This window comes from Protopterus annectens, chromosome 1.part1 (assembly GCF_019279795.1).
Source record: "Protopterus annectens isolate FY-2018-M chromosome 1.part1, PAN1.0, whole genome shotgun sequence".
Lineage (NCBI taxonomy): Eukaryota > Metazoa > Chordata > Ceratodontiformes > Protopteridae > Protopterus > Protopterus annectens.
The window spans coordinates 447,622,950-447,647,751 of NC_056726.1; the positions used below are offsets into that span (position 1 = coordinate 447,622,950).

Consider the following 24,802-nt stretch of genomic DNA (forward strand, 5'->3'; position numbering starts at 1 on the left):
GAGAGTGTTCATATGCATATTTCATTACTCAGCCATCCATGCACTAAGTGTGGTATAAGACAAGGATGTCCCATGATTGGTATATTGTTTGCATTGGTAATGAATGTGATAGTGAGGGAAGCAGCTAATAAAATGAAAGATGCTAGATATGTGATGCAGAAGGAGGTAGTGATTCTAGTAGTTTTGACATACATAGACAATATAGTTGTAGTTGGTAAGAATTGTATATAGATGGGAGAGAAGTGCTGATTTGTCGGAGTGAATGTTTAAGGGATATGGGAGTGACCTTGAATAAAGATAAAAGTAAGGGTTTGGGTAATGTTGTGAAAGCTTGGGGGGTTTATTTTTTAGTAACTGAAGTGTCTTTGCTGGAATACAATTTGGGAAAATTATGTAGTTATGATGCAGTGGGAGGGTTTTGTAAAATAAATGAAGGAAATATGTGTTCTGTGAAGGACTTTTCGATTAGCATTCAGGTAGAAGGTTTATTTGATGGATTTTGTATTGATGGAAAATAGCATATATGTCAAATGTTTATATGATCCCAGAAAGAAAATATGAAATCAATGTTTTCTTTCACATGTGGTTCAAGATTAAACCCAGTGGAAAGAAGTGTGTTGTATAAGTGTGAAGGTGAAGGAGGGTTAAGGTTACTAAATCCAGTTGTTTATTTTGTGTCTTTAAACTTGTATAGAGTATTAAAGTGGGTAAAGGAAGTGTGAGAAATTAATAGTGAGAATATTTAAATATAAGTACAAAAAGTTCTGGCAGATGAGGAGAATAAGAAAAAGAGAAAAATATTGTGTAAATGTAGAAATTTAAGATTGTCAAGAAAAATACTACCATAAAAAATAAAAATTGATGATATAAATATAGAAGGATGTGGTATATTAATGTGATGAAACAGCATCATTATGTAAATCCCTGGGAATGTTTAGCAGAAGAAGTGATTAAAGCCATGAAAGTAAGGGAAAAAGTGGTGTACCAAGATAATGAATTGTCAGGATTTCCTGTGGAGACTGGTAATAAATAAGTTATCAGTAAAAGTGAATATGCCATATAAACAGAATGTGTGCGTTTATTTTATGGGGAGAAAGAGAAAGCAGAGCATATTTTTTGAAATGCAAAACAGTGGAGAAATTCTGAAAAAGTTGTGTGAAGAAAATTGTTTGAAAATATTAATGATAAAAACAGTAACAATATGATTATGTATGTATATTATAAGAACAAGAATGAAGAATATGAGAAAGGTAGTTAAGAATTGTATGTAATATCGGTTATTTGGAATGAAAGATTGAATTAAATTTTGTTTCTTGGGAAATTAATTTTGTAGATTGTGAAAAATTGTATTATAGTCCTGGAAGAAGGAGCGGGGGTCAGTAATAGTAATAATATAAAAATGTGTGACTATATATTTATAAATGTGGAGCTTTTCTCCCTGGGCCTCCGCTGAAAAAGGACATTTTGTCCAGTTGGTCTTTCCCGGTAAACAAATATAAATTGAAAAATAAATATAATGTAACTGTAAGTATGTACATTTTGTAGATATGTAAATAATGTTTTTTATGTTGCGTAAAATAAAGGGCCCCCCTACTCTCTTCAGTAGTTGCCATAGGATCTTTTATTTCCACCTTAGTTACCAGCAACTCATACGTATGGGACCACAGTTTTAACATCTCAAATGAAGGTTAGCACACGAAGGAATGCAGCACCCGCCATTCTGTGTTACAGTGTCAGCAATCCATTTTCCTAGTCTAAGAATAGACCTACCAGCCTTCTGCAGCAAAGTCGAGTGTATTCCCTAATTACACCACTGACACTGCATGATAAATGGTACAAGGAACCCTTGCCTTGCTGGTACCTGCAGAAGTTCACGAAGAGAAGTGGAATTTGAAAAAACATCCTTTCCAAAGTCTCTCTCTCTTTTGGAGAGCAGCTTTTAATTATCCTAAGAGACACTTTCCAGTGAAACCATATTAATTATGTTGATACCTTCTGTCAACCTGCAGGCTGTTCTTTAGAAGATATTACTTTTGGAGAGACAATTACTTGGGCGAATATTCTCAGTGTCTATTTTTGGGGGACTTTCTTACATAAATAGAAGGTACTTAGAAATTATTTATCTCAAATAAACTAAACGGTCCATATCTCTTCTTTTAGAAATTTTCCGCATGTAATAAGAGCAAACTAAAAACAGACACTCAAATCCTTAACATCCAAAGGGGCTGAAGAAATACATCAATAAAACAAACAAAAAAAAAACCATACAAATAACTTAGCACACTGTAAAGTGACTTAACAGGTGGAAGCAGTGAAAAACACTTTTACTAATCCCCTTGACATCTTGACTCAAATACCTTCTAGGGCTAGGATTTAATAGCTATAAACATAATCAAGCTTTTTCTGTAGACTAGTGAGACAATTAGCCAATCACCAAACTTAATAAATATGTAAAAACACCGAGTGAGAATTAAAATCATATCAAAAATCAGTAGCCAATGTCAACATTTAATCTTAATGGAAGTATTGTATTGCTCCTGAGTGTAAGATGTGCTCCCAATATCAACAGCGTTTGTTCTAAATTTCCCCCAAAACTGCAAGTTTTTTTTTTTTTGTAGGTCCACACATTTTAAAAAAGTTGGGATCTCCAGAGTAAAAGTTATTCACATGCATCTGGACAGACATCATTGGTGATGAGGCAGTTACTTCACATAAATGCTCCTGCAACTGAATTTTTACCTTTCTACGAGCCCTTTTTTACATAGGGTTGTAGTATACAGATATAATAGATGCTGTACAGTTAATTTTGCATATTATAGTCACATCCCCTGTTTAAATAATGTGCATGATTTTTGATATGTCAGTTGCTAAGTGTTCCCTGAACCCTGATACTTACAAACACTGCAGTGTCTACTTTTAAACATGCCATAATTAAAATTATTGTGCATTATTGACATAGTAACTACCAGCCTGTCATGTAAACCTCTTGCTTTTGTATAATAAATACTATTTTTGGAAGAATATTATTCACATCTGGATCACTATAAAGTGTATGCTAATTTCTGCATGTCAGTTCCTTAAGTACATCTGAGAACAGATTTTAAGTGGTCACCATATGCGGATCATCTGTGCTTTGTGAATTAGAACAAGCCTTGCCTACCTCATGTGGCCTTTTCATTTTAAACAAAGACCATAGTTCAACAAGAAATAGGGATTACAGCACATGTTGGTAACTAATAATGTCACCATTGCAGAGCAAATCTGTAGCTGCATTTTTGGATGTGATCATTGCAAGTATATGGATGCTGGCAACACTTGTCATATTAGTGGTAAGGCACATAATTTAAATCTGAGATGTGAGTGTAATATGTAGAATGTAGTGTACAGCATTTATTATAACTGTATACCACAAATTAGTATCCAGGAAAGGCACTGAAGCACATCTTTATAGTCAGATGCTATTCATTAGTCACATTTGGGTTAAGTGGTGATATTGTTTGATGTTTTATATGATTTTAATTCTCACTGTGTATTTAATTTTTTTTTTTAGGTTTGGTGATTAGTTAGTCTTATCCTCTATAATTTTTTTTTGTTTGTGAGTATGCAATACCTGGTGTCTCATTGGCATTCTCTGTGCTTAATAGTTTCAGGAGCTGTGGTTTAGTCTCATCTATCTTTCATTGTTTGTGTGGAGTGTGCATGTTGGCTGTCTGGATTCCACCTCAAACCTCTCAAAAGCATGTTGGTTGATTGGCTGCAGTAAATTGTCTACACATGTATTATATTGCTTGCATTCATAGCCTTGATCGTGGTTGAAAGGCTGCACAGCCCTGCCCCTATCCAAATTAAAAAATATATGTATTTAAATACATTGACAGTACTGCATGCTCCTGTGTTCAAGTATGCTTTCCTTTGAAAAAATAGTACATTTTTGGAGCCATTTAAAGAGAAAGAGGAAAAAGAAGCCTGTGGTTACATTGCTTTTCCATGTACCCATTCCTCAGTTTTCAATGAATTTAAATTTTTTCTGTAGCTAGATATTGGTTTAATAGTAGCTCTTTGTATAATTACAACACCTCAGGAGAACCATAACACAGATTTTCACCATTCACACTGCTGAAGAAGCCTCTGGCTGTATCCTGACAGGGCAGTGCAACCTGTCAGCTTCCAAAAGCTTTAATCCTTCCCACACTGTCCCTTTGGCTCTCTATATGTTAAGCCCTATTTTGGAGGGTGTTTTATAAGAAGCCAAAGTAACTAAAAATCTTCAGTACTTTCTTGCCACCCCCTGCTGATGCAGTTCTGTGGCTTCTCAGGAAAAGCAGTCTGCCTATGGCTTTCTTTTGGACAGATAAGTCCCCTTTGCGGACCCGTTCCACACTTAATACATTTTAGGAATATTTGTTATTTGTGTGTATTTTTGGCCAAAATTGCAGTATGTCTGTTTAAAAATAATTGCTTCCAGAAACATCAGAAGTCCTTACTCCAAGGGCTGGTGTTTTAGTGCTAGGACTCACTTTCTAGGAGTTCAACAGGTTTCTTTAATGTATTCCTCAACTTCACGGCCCTTTTCCTCCCTATTTACATTGTCCTCTGTAAAGCAACAACAGTAAAGCATTTACAATTTTTATAATCCCCCTTACTTCTGTAACAGAAGCCTACCTTCTCATACTATGATGGTTTCACTTACAAAATGATTCTCTCACGTTTGAATAAAGCTTGCTGCAGTCGCCCAATTACTGACATCATCGAGGCCAGGCAGTGCAAGTACTTTTTTTTTTTTTTTAATCAGTTCCCTCCCCCAAAGTGACATCACCACAGCCATCATCTGATTCTAACTAAAATAATAAGACCCACCCATTCTGTGATGTCATGGCTCCCTTGTCCTTCCCCCAGCCTGAGTGCTCAAATACAAGTGCAGGAGGTTGGGTACTTCTTTTTAGCATTGTGTTTCTAGTACACTGTATTTCCCTATTGGAACCTTGTGTGAGTCTTTTTCTGCATCAGCTTCCCTCACGGATTTATACTGGTGAGTATAACATTTTTTGTAGAAATACATTGTTTGACAGCAAAGTATCAGTATCTCTTTAATGTGGCATCTTCATTTCTCCTGGCTTTTCGGTCGCTGTGCTGCATAAGTTCACACGTGCACCCAAAAATGTTTAAACATTACCTGTTTGGGTCCTGCTGACCAAACAACTGTTGTGGATACATGTATGCACTTAGTATTGAACTGTGGCTGCATCGTCAAAGAAAATGTTGACATTCAGAATGCCTGGGATAAAATATATTATACATCTGAAAATTTCTGCAACCGATCTTACAACCCAAATTAAACTCCTCTATCTTCTAAGACCTTTGTGATTAAAAATGTATTTGTTATTCTGTTCTTAGGATTCACCTCCATTTGGTAGTAACCTGCCTTCACATCCATTTTGCTAAAAACAGTAGCACCATTCAACATAATGATAATGTCATCCAAAGTGCTTTCCCTCAGGATTGCTTTATTTACCATACATATATCAATGCTACAGTCATAGTGCAGGTATGTTTTGGCATAGGCACAGTATGCAATGGTTAGCCATTCACTCCAACATCAAGAACTGACTAGCCATTGTCACAATAGCACAGGCATCTGGTATCCCACAGCAGTTCTATTAATTTAGTTTTGAATGCTTCCGATTGCTTTGCTCCCTAGCTACTCCTGGGAGATTATACCAGCCTGCTGAATCCAGCTTTGAGAATGCATGTTTTCCTGTGGTTGTCTTGAAACATGATCTGATAAGTATTAAGCCATCTTCCTGACTGTCTCTCATATAAGAGTTTGGTTAATATGTAGTTTGGATTTTAGAGGTAAACAAAGTCCCATTTTAATAATTTCTATATCTTTGAACCAAGTAGAAAGGTTGTTCTTTCATTGATGGGTACTTGAAGTATTGGAGGAAATAGCAAAGATGCATATTTGGTTCTGCAAGTAATTCATATCTACAGATCTTTGTAAAAGTAACAGTACAAGTGTTATTTGTATTTGTGGTAGAGTGAAGAGCTATTAAAGGGAGCCCATGCTCAGTTTTTGGGATAAGTATGTTTATAGCTTTGGTTGTGCACATGCTGGAGGTGAGAAGGTATGAGAGCTTGTAGCATAAATTTAGTTATTTAAGGTACCGCTAATATTATCTGTATGGTTTGTTAATAAGAGAGTAGGGTCCAATGTGATCCTGGATATTTTTTGCTCTGTTACTACAGGCAGCAATATTGCCTGATGTGTCAGTTATTGTCAGGTGCAGAGTTTTAGCAAGCTATTATGGGGTGCCAAAGAACATTACATTTGATTTTCTCTGACTAATAATCAGCATATTATCATGTGTGCATTGGCAGATCCTTGCAAAACTTATTCTGAGTTTTTGCATAGGGTGTTAGTGTTTTTACTTGATTTTAACAGCAGATGATAATCAGCATTCATTCCTATATTGAGCTGTGATTTCTTGTGCCACAGGTGATGACCTGTAGCTTGCTCAGATATGGTAAGGGGTACTCTCCAGTTATTTGGATATGGGTAAATGCCTGGGTGTCATCCGGTTTGAAAATTATTGAAGAATACTTGCTGCTAATTAAGACTGAGACACATTTCCACCTTGTGTCCCATTTTCTTGTGCCTCATGGTTTACAAGTGTGCAAGGCAATTTAGCCTTGCACTGACAGAGTACATTCTGTTGCTTTAAATGTAATGTCACAAATCTGATGTTTCTGTATTCTCTACAGAGCTTGTAGGTTGTGCAGTTTCTTCTGAATTCCTTCTGATTGTATTTGCTTTGCCATTATTTTTTGTCACTGTCTTGATGTGAAATCTGTTTTCAATGTGTAATTGTTTTGTTTAGCATATGGTCATCAGTGATTGTGCTACAGCACTTGAAAGCAGTGGTAGCAGCACATCGGTAAGTATATTTGCTTTTTATGCATATGGCTGTGGGTTCTACTACCGCAACCTGTAGATGGATAGGAAATCGTAAGTTGTACTCTAATGTTGAGTGCTGTAGTCGTGACTGTCTTAATTTTTTGGTTTGCCATCCATTCCCTATTGCACTGTTATTTTTTTACTGTAACCTAGGCAATGTATTCATCAAAGGCAGTAGGCACACAATCTGTAGATGAAACACTGAATTGGACATTGCAATGGATAATTCAGATCTGCCTTATGCAAAATATGCAAGGCAGCAGTTAAGGGACTACAGTACAAGGTCAGACCATTGTGATGGCACCATTTTGAGCTTTTACCCCAGGATGCCGCTGGAAACGTTCATAGTGTGCCCAGTCAAACTAACCAGGTAAACAACCGGATAACAAAATATTTACTGCAACTTGCTAAGAAAGAGCAAACCTCTACAGGTAGCCAGTAAAGTGAATCAAACCAAACAACCAGAGAATCATGGAAATTTGTTTATACCGGAAAAAATCTTAATTACATCTGGTAACAGGTCATGTTACATTTCAATATGTTCATTTTATTCAGTAGTAGTGTAGTAACACCGATGTTTGAAAACACAGAAATTTGGTATGCATACTTGTACATTCTGCACGGCAAATGATGCTTAGGTGGTGTATCGCTTGCATACTTCTCTGTTGTATTTGCACCAGATACTGCTAGTGTGCAATGCGGGAATAGAAAGATTAAAACATTACCCTGGTATCAGAGGTGGCAGTGCAACATATTCATAGTGGCTTAACATGAGAATAGCTCTAAGCAAGCACCATGTGAAACCTGAACAAGCACCTAGAATTATTCCGTGCAGCTTCCACACCTTAAGTCTGAAAATGAATTCACATACTCACATGAACAGGAGTAGCTGCATATTGATGGCTAAAGGTGTATGGGCATGTCGGGTGGTTACTACACTGCAAAACTGGTATGTAATGGTGGAGATATTTGGAAGGCATGCGCAAACACACCAGTATATTAAAGCCATAGCACCAATTGAACTGGAGGCTGGCAAATAGATTTAGTTAGGGATTTTGTCCATGCACAAATATTTCAACAGTGATTCTTTGCAGTGGCATCCATTATCTGATTCAATGTAAGTTAACCTTGATGTCCTTTATTAAAAAAAAAATCAATAAAAAATTTACTTTGTTATAAGTGACTTCTGGACACAAGAAAAAAGAAGGGGAAAATATAGCAATGTGGTTTGTATGTACAAAGACAAATCCAGGGACACTGCAAAAGTTTTTTTTTGCAAACCAACCAGTGAAGTAAAAACATATGGAGGCAAACACTGCATACCAACACACTTTGCACATGTAAATCTCAATTTTTAACAAGGTGGAAGCATGAAGTGATACCTTAACACTTAAATTAATAAAGATCTAAACTGGTTAATAGTATAAATGTTTTATTCTTTAGCTCCTTGGTACAAGACCTTACTGGATGTGAATGCAGTCAACTAAGGCCATGGCTATAGTGCAGCAAAAAAATGTCCCCTCTAACAAAGGAAATGCTAGAGCAAAGATTAAATTACATGAGTCAAGCACCCTGCTGAGATCTGCCAATCAATGGAATTACCAGGTCAAATTACCTTCAGGACTTTGACAGCTAGGGAAGCTAAGTGTTATGGGGGAGGGGAGAAGTAAATGGACTGGAATTCATTGTCTCACAAATTAGTGCCATTTAAACTAAATTAGAAAAAAGGCAGCAGTAAACAGCACTTTGAGTGTGTTCTGTGGCATTTGCACTGTTTCTGTTTTAAGTAGTCATTCAGCAGCAGGGAATGTTACTTACACTGTTCTATTTTACTCAGTACTTTGTACGCATGCAGCATCTATGAAATGACAGGAACTTTAGGCAAACGGAGGCCTGCATGATGTAACATTTTTGAGCCAAACAATGATTTCTGGGATACTGAATGGCAACCTGATTTATCCAAACCACGTCAATATGCTAGCCTCCAGGTGGTCAGTGTCTGGAATTACATATAAAATATTTAAAATCCTGTAAATAATCCCAGAGTGCTGTTAAAGTGTAGGAAACATCATGCCATGATGTTTTAAACATGTTTTTTGAGTCTGTGGGTGCGGTACTCCATTAATATTACTTTTTCAAGATTTTAGGGCTTAGGTACAAGTTGTTACTTTAATATGGTAATTTCTGATAGTTGTGAAGTTTATTGAATGGGCAGAATCTTTGTGTCATGTGAATTTTTATGTGCACTTCACAACAACTTGCTTGACAGATTTTTAATTAAGAATTCCACTTTGGTTAGGAATCTCCCTTTTTTTTTTTTTTTGCAGTGGAACTGTTGTGTGCTGCTTGTAAACTTAATTGTGTTGGGAAATTGGGAATTTTGTTTACTGCTTGTGTGCATTAAGTGGCAGCTTAGTTTCTGACCAACTCTCACCGTCATAACGTGTTCACAATCTGGCTTCTTCCTTGGCTACAGCATGGATACTTATCCTCGTCCTACTGGTCCTTCTCCCAATGTACCTAACAAGAAAAAACTGTTAAAGCATAAGCCATTGCCTATAACACTGGCTAAGTCTGTGCCTCAACCAGAAGGGGGTGACAGCATTGGCCATTGCTGGTTCCTCAGATCACTTACTGGTTTCCTCGAATCCCTCTGGTGTAGCCTTGCTGACCACATTGGTCCAGGGGCTGACACATACTCTGTGGCTGTTTCAGTATCCAGTGTGGACATGGGAAAACGGTCCATTTTAGGTGTGGGGGACACCCCATGATTGCCTTTTCAGGGTGCCTGAGATAAAGAGACCTCTTGCTCAGGATGTTATGCATTTCCCTTCTCAGTATTCCTCCATGGATGTCCCTAGGAAAAAGAAACAGAAAGTTAATCATTTGATAACAGAAAATTTGTTTGTTTGTAAAAATGATATTCTTAACCTTGGCCAGGGGGGTTGTTGTAAACTGACAATGCTAGGTGCCAAGTGCCTGCTTCTTTTCTTATTCCACCTCTTCCAGTAAAGAGGATGTTCTTTCAGATAATTCTGATGTGAGCAGAGACAGGGTTGTATTACCTGAGGGTTCTATAGTCCAGGACTCTCTGGACATATAGTCCAGGACTCTTTGGACATTAAGCCTGAAATTGTACAAATGGGGGCTTTTTTCATTTTCTGAGACTGTCTCTAGGGTAAAGGATGTGTTTTTATGGGAACAAGTGAATGTTCCCCCCGAATGTTCAGATACTATGACTTCTAAGGGCAAGACGTCCCACGTGGATACAAAACCCATTCCTCTCATTCTGTTAGTCTTGAAGGGTTCTTATAGTGCTGCCTGTAACTCTCCTGATTCCCAGCCAAAAAGGCAAATAAACTATAAAGTCTGTGAGACTAAAAATTTATTTTTTTCTACTTAGAGCAGGAATGGCAGCTTTTTTTCCTACTGCAAACAGGCTCCTTACCACCCCTAATCTAGTTCCTAGGTATAAAGAGAGTAAGCTGCTGGACAGATAGGGTAAGAAACTCATTTCTTCCTCTACTTTATCCTTTGGAATTCCTAATTACCATGGCTTGTGAAATGTTATACAGAAATGTGCCAATAGTCTCCTGAAGGTAGGCCTTGTTTGAATCCGATTGTCTGACCTGTGTCAAGTTTCTAACCATGCCTAAAAAATGAGTATGATTGTGCTGATACGATTTCCAGGGATTCTGCTTCAGCTACAGTCTTGAGAAGATTAATTTCAGTATGCAGTAAAAAGTTTTCAGATTATTTAAAATTAGAAGTTTTGAATTCCCCCCTTTTTATTTTTTATTTTTATTTTTATTTTGGCCTTCTGTTCTGCAGGTTCTAAAACAATGAGATGAGAGGGATTAATGCCAAGGATTTTTTTGCATTTTTCAGCTCCCCAGGTTCTTCCTTTCCAAACCATCTTCTCACTTTAAAAAGCAAAAGAAACAAATGGTGCCACCTGCTAACAGACAGACACCTAAGAAGAGGTGATAGGAGTGGTCAATAATTTAAAAAAGGAGTTGAGTACCAACCTCAGAATAACCATTACAGAAATCTAGTCACCTTCCTTTCCTCTTCTGCCCAGCATCTCTTCATCTTGTACAAAATCTGGCCAACAGTGCTACTTTTTGGCCACAGATTGTATCAAACAGGTTTTGAAGGTGATCTAGGAGGTTTACAGTTGGTAATGGATAGAATCCCCCCACTCTATCAAATAAGCAGAGTTGCTTCACAAGTGCTCCAGTACGTATTAGAAGCAGGAGTCATAGAGCATGTTCATCAGAACAAATAGGCAAAGACTTTTTACTCCAGAATGTTTCTGGTTCTAAAGAAGGAGCACTCTTGGAAACCAGTATTGGATCTGTATTTTCTCAACCTTTTTGTGAAGATTCCAAAATTCAGGATGTTGCCCTCTTCAAGCAGTGTTACCTCTGGTTCCAGCTCAGAGTGTTATGGCAACCTTAGACCTCAAAGATGCTTAACCATCATATTCCCATAGCAAAGAATTTCAGGAGATATCTAAGATTTTGTATGTGTGGCTCACATTATCAGTTCTGTGCATTACCCTTTTGTCTGACCACAGCACCAAGAATATTTAAAAAGTGTCTCTCCCCAGTGGTGGCCCAATGCAGATTGCAGGGTGTCCAAAACTTTCCTTACTTAGACAACTTGCTTGTCTGTGCAGAGTCGTGTTCTACATGTCAGGAGTCCTTAACAAAAGTTCCTTCTCACATAAATCATCTGGGATTCCAGATAAATATGAAAAAAAATCCTCCCTCACTTCATCACACTGGATTATGTTTCTTGGTGGCCTGATAAGACATTGTGATGCAAAAGTTTTTCCTTCCTCAAAGGATAATAGCCCTCGTGTCTTCTATGATTCACATGATTCCCTTTGCCAGGCTGCATATGATAAAGGTTCAGTGGTACCTCAAGAACATGTGGACCCAACATTCCCAATCCTCTAGAGGTTCAAGTTCTAGTCTTGGGCTTTAAAGTCAGAACTACATTGATGGAGAGATCAGATGGCTCACAGTATAGGCCCACCACCTCCAGCAAAATCTGTATTAACTAATTTCTCAGAGTTTTCTTGGGGAGCAGTTTCAAAGGGGGTAAAAATGCAAGGAATGTGGGGGCAGTCCAGAGAGAGAACAAAGCACATCAGTATGAATGCAGTGTTGGCAGTGATTCATGCCATAAAGTCTCTGTATCATCTTTGGGAGCTAGGTTCTCTTCAGATCATTATGCACAATACCACAGGATTGTGGTACATAATCAAACAGAGGAGTACCAGGTCGTATCTTTTGTGCCAGCTGTCAGTGATAGCTTGGGAGTCAGCTCTTCAGCACTCCTTAACTCTTCAGTCATCTTATACACCATAAGAGCAGAACACAGTGACAAACAAGCTAAGCAGGTCCTAAGCAGGCTGTCACTAGTGGAAATGCAATGAAGAGATCTTACAGAAGCTGATCTATATGTGGGGAACACCTCAGGTAGATTTGGTCACCTCCTTTCACAACAGATAACTAAGAAAACCCTGTTCTGGGCCCCTTTCAGACAGGCCTGGAGAACAGATGCTGTTTTATTCTCATTGTCAGGAATGTTCCTGTTTGCATTTCCACCCTTTCCAATGATTTCCGGGGTTGTTGTTGTTGTTGTATCTTTTGGCTTTTAGGGGTCGCCACAGCGGAACTCCAGTCCACTAATGATTGGCAGTAGATTTTTACGTACCGGCTTGCCAGGCTTGACACACAACCTTCAACGAAGATACGCCCATTCACGCATGTCTCCACACACTCTGCTTTAGCTAAGAATCTAACAGGATGTCTTGCTGTGAGGCGACAACGCTACCGGGGTAATTCTGAAAATTCCGAAAGACACTTCGAAAATCTTTGTGATGACTCCATTTTGGCCCAGGCAAAATTAGTCCTTCCTTTTTATGGAAATAGCCAGGGGCAATTACCAGAAGCTTCCTTACAGACTAAATCTGCTGACATACAACAAGTAGAGTTTTGATGCACCTTGACATCAAACAACTTCGACTGACTGCCCGGATTATTGAATTTTGATACCTTTTTTGGCACCTCTTTCATGAGGACGTGCAGCAGGTACTAAAAGAGGCAAGAAAGCCCACTACTGGAAAATCTTATATTGGCAAGTGGAGATTTTCTAGTTGGTGCCTAGCCAATGACCAGCGACCCATCATGGATTTTGTACCACCGGTGCTCAAATATTTGTGCAATTTACAATCATATAACCTCTCTTATTCCTCTATAAAGGTTCATCTTGGGGCCATTTCAGCATGTCTACCCATCTTTCCTTTCTGTTTATAGTGAAACAGTTTCTGAAAGGAGTTTTTCTTCTGAGACCTCCCTGTAGACATCTTCCTCCTCCTTGGGATCTCAGTTTTTTTGCTGGAGAAATTGACTGTCCCCTTTTGATCCTGCCTGTCTGGCTGACATTAGATGCATCACATGGAAAACTGTTTGCTAACTAATTGCTCTGACAGCTGTAAGAAGAGTATCTGAGTTGCAAGCTCTTATGGTGAAAGAGAGACCCTATCTGGTATTTCACAAAGACACTATGCACAAACCTCTCTTTCATGCCCAAGGTTGTTTCAGAGCTCACATTGAATAAGGCCATTAGTCTTAGTGTTTTCTATGCAGATCCTAACAACAAGGGAGAAAAGATTCTACACATTCTGAATGTGCATAAGCAACTCTGGTACTATCTTGGCAGCACTGAGCCTTCAGGAAAGCTAACCAGCTATGTATTTCCTGCTCTGGGACTTAGAAAGGTTATCCTCTGTGTAAGCTATTTCCAGGTGGTTGGCCTCTGCTGTTGTGCTTTGTTACTCTCACTGTGGCAAATACATTCTAGGCAGTATTAAGGTACATTCTGGTAGCTACTTAGCTTCTACAATGGCATACTGGAAAGGGGTGGATTCCAAAAGTATTTTAGATCCAGCAACTTGGTCCTCAACTCAGACATTCATAAAGCATTAAAAAATGGATCATTTTCCAGGTCCAGTGCAGGCTTTATGAGAACTGTTCTCTTGGTTCATAGGTTGGTACTAGACTGTTGGCCCTAGGGCCTATACAAGCCTAGCCATAACAATTCCCTGGTGATTTCTTCCCACAATATGTACTTCCCTGGACCCCTGTCTAATAAACAGCCCTTGCTGGTCTTGAACCCAGGACCCTGTACACTATAGTCACAGCAGTTAACCACTAAGCCATCACAGCTGTTGGGATTCCTGGACCCTTATCCTTCCTCCTTCCCAGATGGAATTTGACCCATAGGCTATTGCAGCAGTGAGAATAATGAACATGGTACAGTTCTGTAAACTGCACTTACCCATAAAAGTAGCTGTTTGAATTCTTCACTGCTGCAGTAACCATACCGCCCATCACTCAATTTGTTCTATGTTGTTCTAGTGGGATATTAAGTTAGAGTCTGTTATTCATTAAGTTCAGGATGAGTGCTCCATTTTTGGCTAGGACCAAGCCCCAGAAAGGGCTTAACCTACAGCCAGCAAGAGTGACAGTGTCGAAAGGGATGAAAACTTTTGGAAGCTGGTCTGTTGCTGTATCCCTAGCAGCATACCACCAATGGCTACGACACCAGTGAAGAATTCAAACATCTTCTGTTATGGGTAAGAGCAACTTGCACAACTGTACTTTCCAGTCACTAGGTATTAGTCAAAGTCAAGAGTCAAACTAAACTTTGTCATTCAGAAATCATGCGAGTGCAAAAATTGAATGAATTTCTGTGTCTCCGGACTCAATGTGCAGACAACATATAGACTATTTTCAGATATTTACCCATATAACACCTAGCTATTACATCACCTATTACCATACCTTTCAACCTAGAAACGTCAAAAATCTAGACAAAGGCCCATGAAAAGTAGGTACAACTGGCCAAAAGTCTGGACACTGACTAACAGAAAATTTGCATTCATAATTATTTAACCCCGCCCACTCCATTGGAGTTGTGGGATACCAACATTCAAATGCAAATTGAAGAACAGACAAAATATTAAACAACACAAAATATAACCAGAACAAGTGTTTTATTTATATTAGCATTTGAACTTGTATAAAACTAAAAGATCTGACAAAAGACACAAAGCCAAACCTATCTGAGTTATTTAAACTTATAAGGCACTAAAGTTATGAACCCAGCTCAACCTTTACTAGCAAAGCTAAATACATACAACCCTAGCTGAGTTACTACATATGGGGCCAAAACACAAAAGAACCATAGCTCTCAACTGTGCAGATTTTTGCAGAATGTCCAAATTTTTGACTAATATTTTTGGTCCATTTCTCATAAAATTGTAGTTTTCTGGCAAATCACTGTCAGAGCACTGAGGACTGGAGTCAGAAAATGATGACAGACGTTTGATTTTTAGATGTAATATCCTTCAGAAAAATTCATGCTAATGTAAAACTGTTATTCTAACAACATTGTAAGTTTGTAAGAGAAATATTTAAAAAGTGTCCCTGTTTTTGGGTCGTCTCCCCCCCCCCCCCAATTATTTGTCGCTGTATCTAGATGTCTTGCTCTAAGAAGTTGAGAGGTATGGTAACAGAATATGCGAAAATCAGCAAAAGTGCTTTGAATATATGTGTTGTCTACGAACCCTTTACATCACAACCATTTGAAGTAATGACTGGTTTTAGAAACCCTAGCTTAATTGCTTGCAGGGCTGCTGACACCCAGTACTGATGCACTACCAGGCCTCATCATCAGAGGGCAGCCAAAACCTACATTCAGAACAACTACATTATAAACAGTTTACAGACTGGCATTTACCCCAGATCCCTTTGAGTATAAGGGAGCCATTTCCCATTGGATGAGTGTGTTTCTCTTGCACATTCCTCGGGTAAAGTGACACAAAATATTCAAAACATCAGTTGTTCTCATACCGCTCAACTTGTTACTGATTTTTAGTCAAACTTTAGATTTGTCCCTCTTGATCACTCCTACAGCTGGTCACTTTTGGAGAAAAGGTGATGAATTATTCTTAATAATAATGTCAATACTTAAGTTATACATTTCTTTACTTTGCAAAATGAATACTAATTCACATTCCCTTTTTGTGTCAATGTCTTGATTTAATAGAACTAATATTTTTCAAATTTCCCTGATTATTCTGTTTTTTTATCCTTAATTCTGTTGAAATTTGTCCCTGATTCCCTTAGAGCTATGGCAGTCATTTCTGGAAAAAAGGTGATTAATATCAGTTAAGAAATAATGACAATAATTAACGTTGTACACTTTTATTACTGCAGAAAATGTATATTAATTCACATTATCTTATTCTGTTGCCATCTCAGGTTAACAGTATTTCTGTATTTGTCCTTCTGTCTCTCATTGGTTGTGAGCTACTATTCACTTCATGAAGTAGGCACATTTTCTCACCCACACACATACGGTCACACATGCATAAGCGTAAAATACTGCAGAGAGTCACAGAGTTTGCATGGGTACTTTGTGCCATTGAAGTTGTAAGACAAACCAACTGAGTGCTACTGATGTTTTTCACCAGGTCACTGTGAACACTTTGTCTCACTAGAGATAACTACATTGGAAATGTTCACATTTACAAACAGAAACACGTCACTTACTAGCACTTCTTGTAGTTCATAAGCAAGACTGAGAAAAAAAATTACCCAAAACACGGAAAAAGTGGGAAGCAAAAAATAGTTTGCCTACTTATAGCAACAATTCCGAGATTCTGGACTTTTCAGACATTCACATCCACAGCACGACTGCTATTTAATTACAATCTTCATTTAAACTTGTAAATAAAACACAAGTTTAGTCACTTTGTGCTATGCTGACAATCACAATGCTCTCTTTTTTATCCCAGTTCTGTATATTGCAGTTTTGGTGAGAAAGGCTTAGTGTAATTTGCAAAGCCCTTATTTAATTTTGCTTGTAAGCCAATGCCAATGCCAAGGCCAATAAAGGCTTAGTGTAATTTGCAAAACCCTTATTTAATTTTGCTTGTAAGCCAATGCCAAGGCCAATAGTAGCTGAATAAGGAAATGTCAATACAGAGGATTACTACTGGGTCTCAGAACTTGTGCAGTAGTACATTACATAGAGCTTCATGGTTAACCTTGGGATTTGGTGGGAACTGGGAAAAGACAACATTATTAAGCACCTTTCTGAAGAAGAAAGGGGTTTAACAATGCTTTGTTTCAGCACTATTATTGAGTTTTAATCTAAAGTGTTAACAGCGACTAGTGCCAACAACGACAGAATGGCGGGGAAAGCTAAATCACCTTATGAAGCTATGAAATGTTATGCTGCCAAAAAAAAAAAGGCTAGCTGTGTGTGTGTGTGTGTGTGTGTGTGTGTGTGTGTGTGTGTGTGTGTGTGTGTGTGTGTGTGTGAGAGAGAGTAGTGTGCACATGCTGCCCAGCTTTACTTCTCTGCATTAGGTCCAGACAGAAATCAGCACATGCTCTTATGATGAATTTATATTTAACTATTACAAGAAAACCTTGATTATATTTGCTAGCAGAGCATTTCCTCATGCAGGAGTTCTGCATGTTTGCCAGTCCATAAAGAGATCAGAAACAGTCGCCCAGCCAGATCGTTATCCCCACAGCAGTTAACTGCATTTAGTTTGTGCGATCTAAGTAGAGGTTAGAAAGAGCAGTCTACATCATCTCGTTGATGCGAGTCCTGTTTGGTTGGCTGCCACTGCAAGTCATAGGGGGCAGCAGCAGTAAACAACTTTGTTTTAAAGCTCTGCAAGCAGTAACTGAATATTGTAAATAAAAAAAAAATTGGGATTTGAAGAGGTCAGTCAGGAATTCATGGCACCCCACTCATTTGCCCTCAAAACCGGGAAATGCCAAGGAATTTGGTACAGTTGAGAGGTATGAATATAGCAATAACACACGCCTGGGTGTGGGTAATGCTTGATTTACCCACGGTTGGGGTGGTTTGGTCACGAGGGCGAAGCCCGAGTGGCCAAACAAAGCCAACCGTGGGTAAATCCAGCATTACCCACACCCAGAAGTGGGTTATTGCTATTATACAATGACATTATTTAAGAAAAAAAATAATTACTTTTCTTAAATAAAGGTATTGTATAATGCCTCCTTGCTACCCTTCCGCAGCAGACTGTCTGGTATTCTGCGGCAGTTCTGATGTACTGCGCATGCATATGCCTACGCAGTACATCAGAGCTGTGGGCAAAGGCAATGGAGAAAGCAAGATCTCCGTTGCTTTTTACTGTTTCGCTATGTTAAATCGGTTTAACATAGTGAGACAGCTTTAAAAAAAGCAACGGAGAATCTCTGTTGCTTTTTTTAAAGCTGTAAAGCTGTCTCGGTATGTTAAACCCATTTAACATAGCGAGACAGTTTTGAAAAATGCAATGGAGAAAGCAAGATCTCCGTTGCTTTTTACAAACTGTTTTGCTATGTTAAATGGGTTTAACATAGCGAGACAGCTTTAAAATAAGCAACGGAGATCTCTTTTGCTTATTTTAAAGCTGTCTCACTATGTTAAACCCATTTAACATAGCGAGACAGGTTTAAAAAAAAAAGCAACGGAGAAAGCAAGATCTCCGTTTCTTTTTACACACTGTCTCGCTATGTTAAAGGAGTTTAACATAGCGAGACAGCTTTAAAAAAAGCAACGGAGATCTCCGTTGCTTTTTTTAAACCTGTCTCGCTATGTTAAACTCCATTAACATAGCGAGACAGTGTTTTAAAAAAGACTTATACTAATGGAAAAATTCTGGGCGACTGGACCTTTTTCCATTAGTATAAGTCGATTTACAACGTGCACGCTGACCAATCAGCATGCACGTTTTGGAATATTAATGGGGGGGGGTCATGGTATAATATTGCATTTTCTAGCTGTATATTTACACATATAACACCTATTACATCACGAACATGTAGGTAGACAGACTAATACTGCACTTAAGTAGAAACACATTTTAACACTTTTCGTGGTGAACACTTTATTGCATGAGACTTGGTTAAGACATTGCATTGATCCTTCCACAGAAAGAGACATTTGAGTATTGCACTGTGAACATTCAAGTATTGCAGTATGGACCTTAGCATATTGCACTATGGTTAATTTACAATTTTGCAACATGTATTGCATTGAAAGAAGAGATATTTTACTGCATTGCTACTGCCCTAGATGGCCTATAAGTTAACAGTCATGGTGAATATTGCGCTAAGTATCAGATGAGAATGGTAACCAGGTTAATGCACAATTTGAGACAAGTTTCTACAGTTTCTACTGACCCAGATGGTCATCATGGAGTGTAGTTGTTACTAGAGTTTGGAGTTCAACAGCCTGATGACATTAGAGAAAAAGTTGTTCCTGAATCTCATGGTTCTGCATGCTTCAGAAGCACTTTCCAGATAATAGATGCAGGAATAGTCTGTAAGCAAGGTGAGTGCAATCTTTAATTATTCCTCTGGCTGTGCCGTGACATCTTGATAAGTACAAATTGAGGATTTGTGGTAAGTTGGTCTTTGATGATCCTCTCGACTGTATTCACCACTCTGTAGAGGGATTTGCTCTCAGAAATAGAGCAGCTTCCATACCATACTACAAGCTTGTTTGTCAGGATGCTTTACTATTACTGTGGACTTCAAGAAGTGTTCCCTTAGCTTAACTCAGAGAGTTGTCTTGCTTGGAGCACTTTTGGAGTTAGTTCAAGTGGAAGGCTTACTGACACAAAAGAAGCAGAAATTCTGGATCTATTGAAAGAGAATTTTATGGAAACAATTATAGCAAGAAAGTACCTTATAACTTCGGGGTATGTCTTATGCATCCTTCTGGTTCCCCATGTAAGGCTTCACATGACAAAATCACAGTAGACTTTTAAAAATGTGTGCACTCAGATCTCAGACACTCTAGAGTGATTCTTCTTTTGAATTCAGTAAGGAAGAAGTATAGTAGGGGGATACTCTCAGCTTGGGAAAGGCAATGTTTTTAATGCATTGAAACCATTCTGTAGCACTTAACAGACTCTTGGGATTATGCTTGAAGGCATACCTCTCAACCTGGAAACATCAAAAATCTGGGCAAAGACCCATGAAAAATAGGCACAAATAGGGTTACCACCTGTCCCACTTTGCGAGGGACAGTCCCTCTTTGGGCAGTTGTGTCCTGACAAAAAATATTAAAAATGCCAAATGTCCTGAGATTGTAGGACATAATTATGTCCCATATTTTATGTAGTAGTTGCATAAAATAGTTATTTCTGTATCTAAAATACCTAAATGTTACAAGAAAAAGAATAAGCAACTGAACTGCTACAAGAAAAAGCTTTGATTTAGGCAAAAAAGTTAAGTTCTATCCTTTGTACTGACTGTGGGTATGTGTCGGCCTGTAAAATCTGATGTGTGTCCCAAAAATGTCCCACTTTGGCCATTTGAAAAGGTAGCAACCCTAGGCGCAAATCTGTACACTGATTAAGATAAAATGTGTATACATAATTATGTAGCCCCACCCGCTCCCGTGGAATTGTGGGATACCAACTTTTAAATGCAAACTGAAGAACAGACAACCAAAATATATCATGAAACACAAAATATGAAGAACAATAGTGTTTTATCTATATTAATATTTATACACCCATATGCACACTCATGTAAATAAATCCTATGAACTGCACTGAATGTAATTAATCACTGTATTGCTCTCTTCCTTGATCTCTTTCTTAGAGAGTTCACAGAGTAATTGCTGAAAAAAGTCCTTGGAGCAGCCCACCCACCCATTTAAGAAACACAAATAAATACGTGCCACTGCTACACACTTTTTCTTAGTTTTACACACTGTATTTCTGCAAGCAAAACTTTCAAGTTAATTATTAGCAGTTCAGTGTTTCATTTGTTCATTATACACAGGTACAGTAACATCTAACATCTGCATCACATGTGCAACACTGAATGCTTTGTTGAAATAGTAAGCGGGTCAACACATTGCCATTACAAAGGCACTTGTAGGGCCTATCCAACAGTCTGACCCATATCCCAGTTGTGGAACAGGTATTCTTTCACTAAACAAAGGCAATCAGTCATTTGTCAACAAAGCAGTATGTGGTTTGTGATCTTTACGTAACTTTAAACTTGGAATCTGTAAATAATGCTTGTCTTCAAGAAGTCATGCACATAAAAACATCATGTATAATTGGTAGCCTAACAACAGCTAAATAATAGGTATATAAATATTTCAGTAATTTCTTATAAATTCATAAACTCAAAAAGTAATATGTGGGTGTGTGCAGACGTAATAAATGTACATGCGCACGCACACACACACGCACACACACACGCACACACACACGCACACACACGCACACACACACACACAGTTCTAAAGCACTATAGTTTCCTCACCCACTAGGCATTATCTCCCATACAAATGTTACTAAGATGTTAGCTGTAGTGACGACTATCTCATAAAACATATGCCCTTTAAACACATGAAAAACAGAGCAGTATCTCTGTGATTGTTGTCCTTCAGATCTCTGACTCACCATTCTCCACAACCCCCTTATACTGCAATAGTTTTCCAACGTGTTACACATGAATGTTTTTCAACATTCAGCAGAAATTCAGTCTCCAGCTAACAGACATCTTGGTAATGCAAGTAGGAATTGTCATATTTATTTATTTATAGCTAAAAAGTAATAATTTAAGGAACAGGCTTTAGAATGAAGTAAAGCTGTATTTTCTTATGTTTCTTAATATCTCAGCTTAACCTTTTTGAGGTGTTATCATTTTCTCTTTCCTTTTCTTATTGATTGACATTGTTATATGCATTTTTCAGCTTAATGAGCCATTACACGACGAACCATTACACTACTCAATTACTTTATGTGACACTAAATCAAAGAAGCAAACCTCTGCAGCAAATGCATATTAGTCCCAAAGCTTAAGAACTAGTCTAAAGTAGAACTAAGGAGTACCCGAGTAAACGTTGATAAATGCTTGTAACCACGACACCCAGATATTATTTGACTGTACTGTTAAATCATGTCTTTATTTTTATTTACCTGCTGGAGGTGGAGGAGGAGCCAGGGGAAGAAGAAGTAGATATGTTTTTCTTCATTATTGATGATGGATGACTCGCTATATTCACTGCTGCACAGCTCTGGGTCTGACGAGACTGCTCTGCTGCTTGGGGATAGGGTTGCTTCCTGCCTGCCTACCTACCTAAGTTCTAAATCTAAATTAAATAAATATTAGCTCGAGACTTTTTAATTTAAAACAAAAAAATCACTGTGTGACAGACTCTCTGAGACGTCACTTCACACTGGCCCTGGGGATCTAATCCGTAGACTGTATTCTTTCCAAGACTCTGACTCTTCCAAGAGCTACTTCAGCCAAACCCACTGTGTGAGACGTGTGTATGAAGTGCACACTGCACACACGTGCAAGTAAAAGATAAACACACACTGACTCAGCCTTCAGTCGAATTTTAACAGACTGGCAGGCTGGTCACGAAGTTGATGATGCCAGCAAAAAAAAAAAAAAAAAACTGAAAAAAATTTATAAAAAGAGTCGGGAATAAAGGGGGCCACTCAGAAACTCTTGGCATCCCATTATTTGGACCTCAAAACCAGTAAATAGTGAGGAATTTGGTACGGTTGACAGGTATGCTTGAAGGGCATACTTCAGAGAATTGTCAGTGCAGGGCTATTGAACTCGGCAGGAATGGTTTCTACACAACAGACTGCAAGAAATGAAAAAAGCAGTTGTGGAAATAAATGCTGTCAACCTTCTAGGACCACTACAAAACAACAGTGACAACAACACAGTGATGTGGTACATTAGCATGGAAGAAGGCAGCATGTGTTGTCAGTTGTGTGAGGAAGCATTGGCAAATTAGCACAGTTTTCTTCTTTCCACAGTCTTTCTCCCTAGTCAGCAAAATTGTATTGCACATTTCCTAATCAGGCAGATCTTTCTCACTCATGGACATTGATTAAAACCTGTTAGTTTTAAAAACAGTCCCTGCCAGAGGTATACTTATTTGCCACTCATGACATGAAACAGTTTCAAGAAAGATAGAACTTCCAAGAGATAACTCATTATAACATTGTATCTTTTGCAGTGTCTCTTGCTGTAAATTTGTGAGTTTCCCATTACCTGTTCCCTTGTCATCCTTCTGGAATTTTAACTTTTCATAAAGAGATATTGCATGATTTTCTCACCTTTCTTACCTCCTTTCATATATTGAAAATAGGTCTACTGATCAGAAGGATGCTAATTAGGGACTCGTGGAAAGAACTGAGGCCTATATAGTGGTGGTCACATTTTATTATATCTGGTAGCAACAGCCTATCAAAGGGGAACTGTATCATATGATCGCAAGGTCATATGATCAAATCACAAATGTTCATTTCTCACAATATCGAACTGGCTTCTTCTCTGGAGGCTGGCAACACAAACAGCACTATTTTTGCAGAGGGGGCAAGCACCCCTGCACCCCACCCCCCCTGCATATTTTATATACCAACTGAGATATTGCTTCATATTGGGGAAAGGAGAAACACCCAGCCCCATAAATACCAGCTTCTGGTGGAGAAACCAGTTCTGTGTTGTGAGGATTGAACTTTTGCATTTCGACTATATGGTCTTGTTATCATATGACATATACCTATCAAAGGGTGGTGACAGATCTTACTGCTGAAACTCTTGAGGCTGGAAGATAGTTCATGTTGTTATGTGGATGTGTTGCCAGAGACAACCCTAGCAGATCATTACAGTGAGTTCCTCACTTATCTTCCCTTTTGTCTGATTATGGGATCATATATGGCTTGCAGTTGTATCTGAATGCCCATATTTTATGAAGCTTATTCAACCAGCTGTTAGGATGGACTGACACTGATTGCCAGTAGTAAGTCTTGATATGTAGAAGTATGGCTAAAGAACACACAGCACATTGGAATATTAGATAACTAACTTGCACAGGAAACAGCAAGCAGTTAATATTTTTCTAGTTGTGTGTAATATATGATACATACAGCTGCATTTCTGAAGAATTATATCTAAGCACTTTTTTGGTGAGGAAACTCTAAGCCATGACATTCGTTTGATACCTCCAGCTTGCAAGGGCATGCAAACACACACGTGCATGCATACACACACACACACACACACACACACACACACACACACACACACACACACACACACACACACGCACACACTGAAATGCTTTTATGGCATAACTTTGGAATCCATGAGCTTCCCCTTGGTAAATGCTTGTGCAACAGCATAGCTAGGGTGGGCAGAAGAGGGCAGTTGCCCCAGCACAAAGTCTTAGGGGGCATAATCAGTCATCTGATCTCAATTCCTTTTAGTGCATACCAACTTTTAAAAGTTGTATTGCATTTCCGGTCAAACCTGAGCCCTGTAGCACTCCCTGTGTGGTCTGAACTACATTTGTAGCAAGCAATTTGCTATTGTTCAAAAGACAAAAAAGATTGTTTCCTCCTTTTTTAAACTAAAACCTGAGTTCTAAAGCACTCCATGCCATGTATAAACTGTAGTAATTTGCTGCAGTTTAAAAGAAAAAAAAAAAAAGATTTGTTTTTTTTTTTTTTGTCCCAACTAAAATCTGAGGAAGGAGTTTTGGGGCAGGGTGCAGAAACTGAACATACTTAGATCTTACATTTCAGGACCCCCAAGTACCTGATTGCAGACCCCTTTTTTTGCTCAGAGGTGAGGATGGGACACAGAAAAAGGATGTGATGAAGAGGTTGTGTGGAGGTGGGGCATTAGTACGGAGATTTGCCCCAAGTACTACAACCAAAAGGCTACTATCCCTCTTGTGCTTTCG

General features: G+C 38.4%; 1 protein-coding gene across 1 annotated transcript in view; it reads left to right on the plus strand.

The window, feature by feature from the left end:
• LYST (lysosomal trafficking regulator) overlaps positions 1-24,802 on the plus strand; it is a 3,825,950-nt gene that overhangs the window by 3,674,678 nt on the left and 126,470 nt on the right. The window lies entirely within an intron of this gene.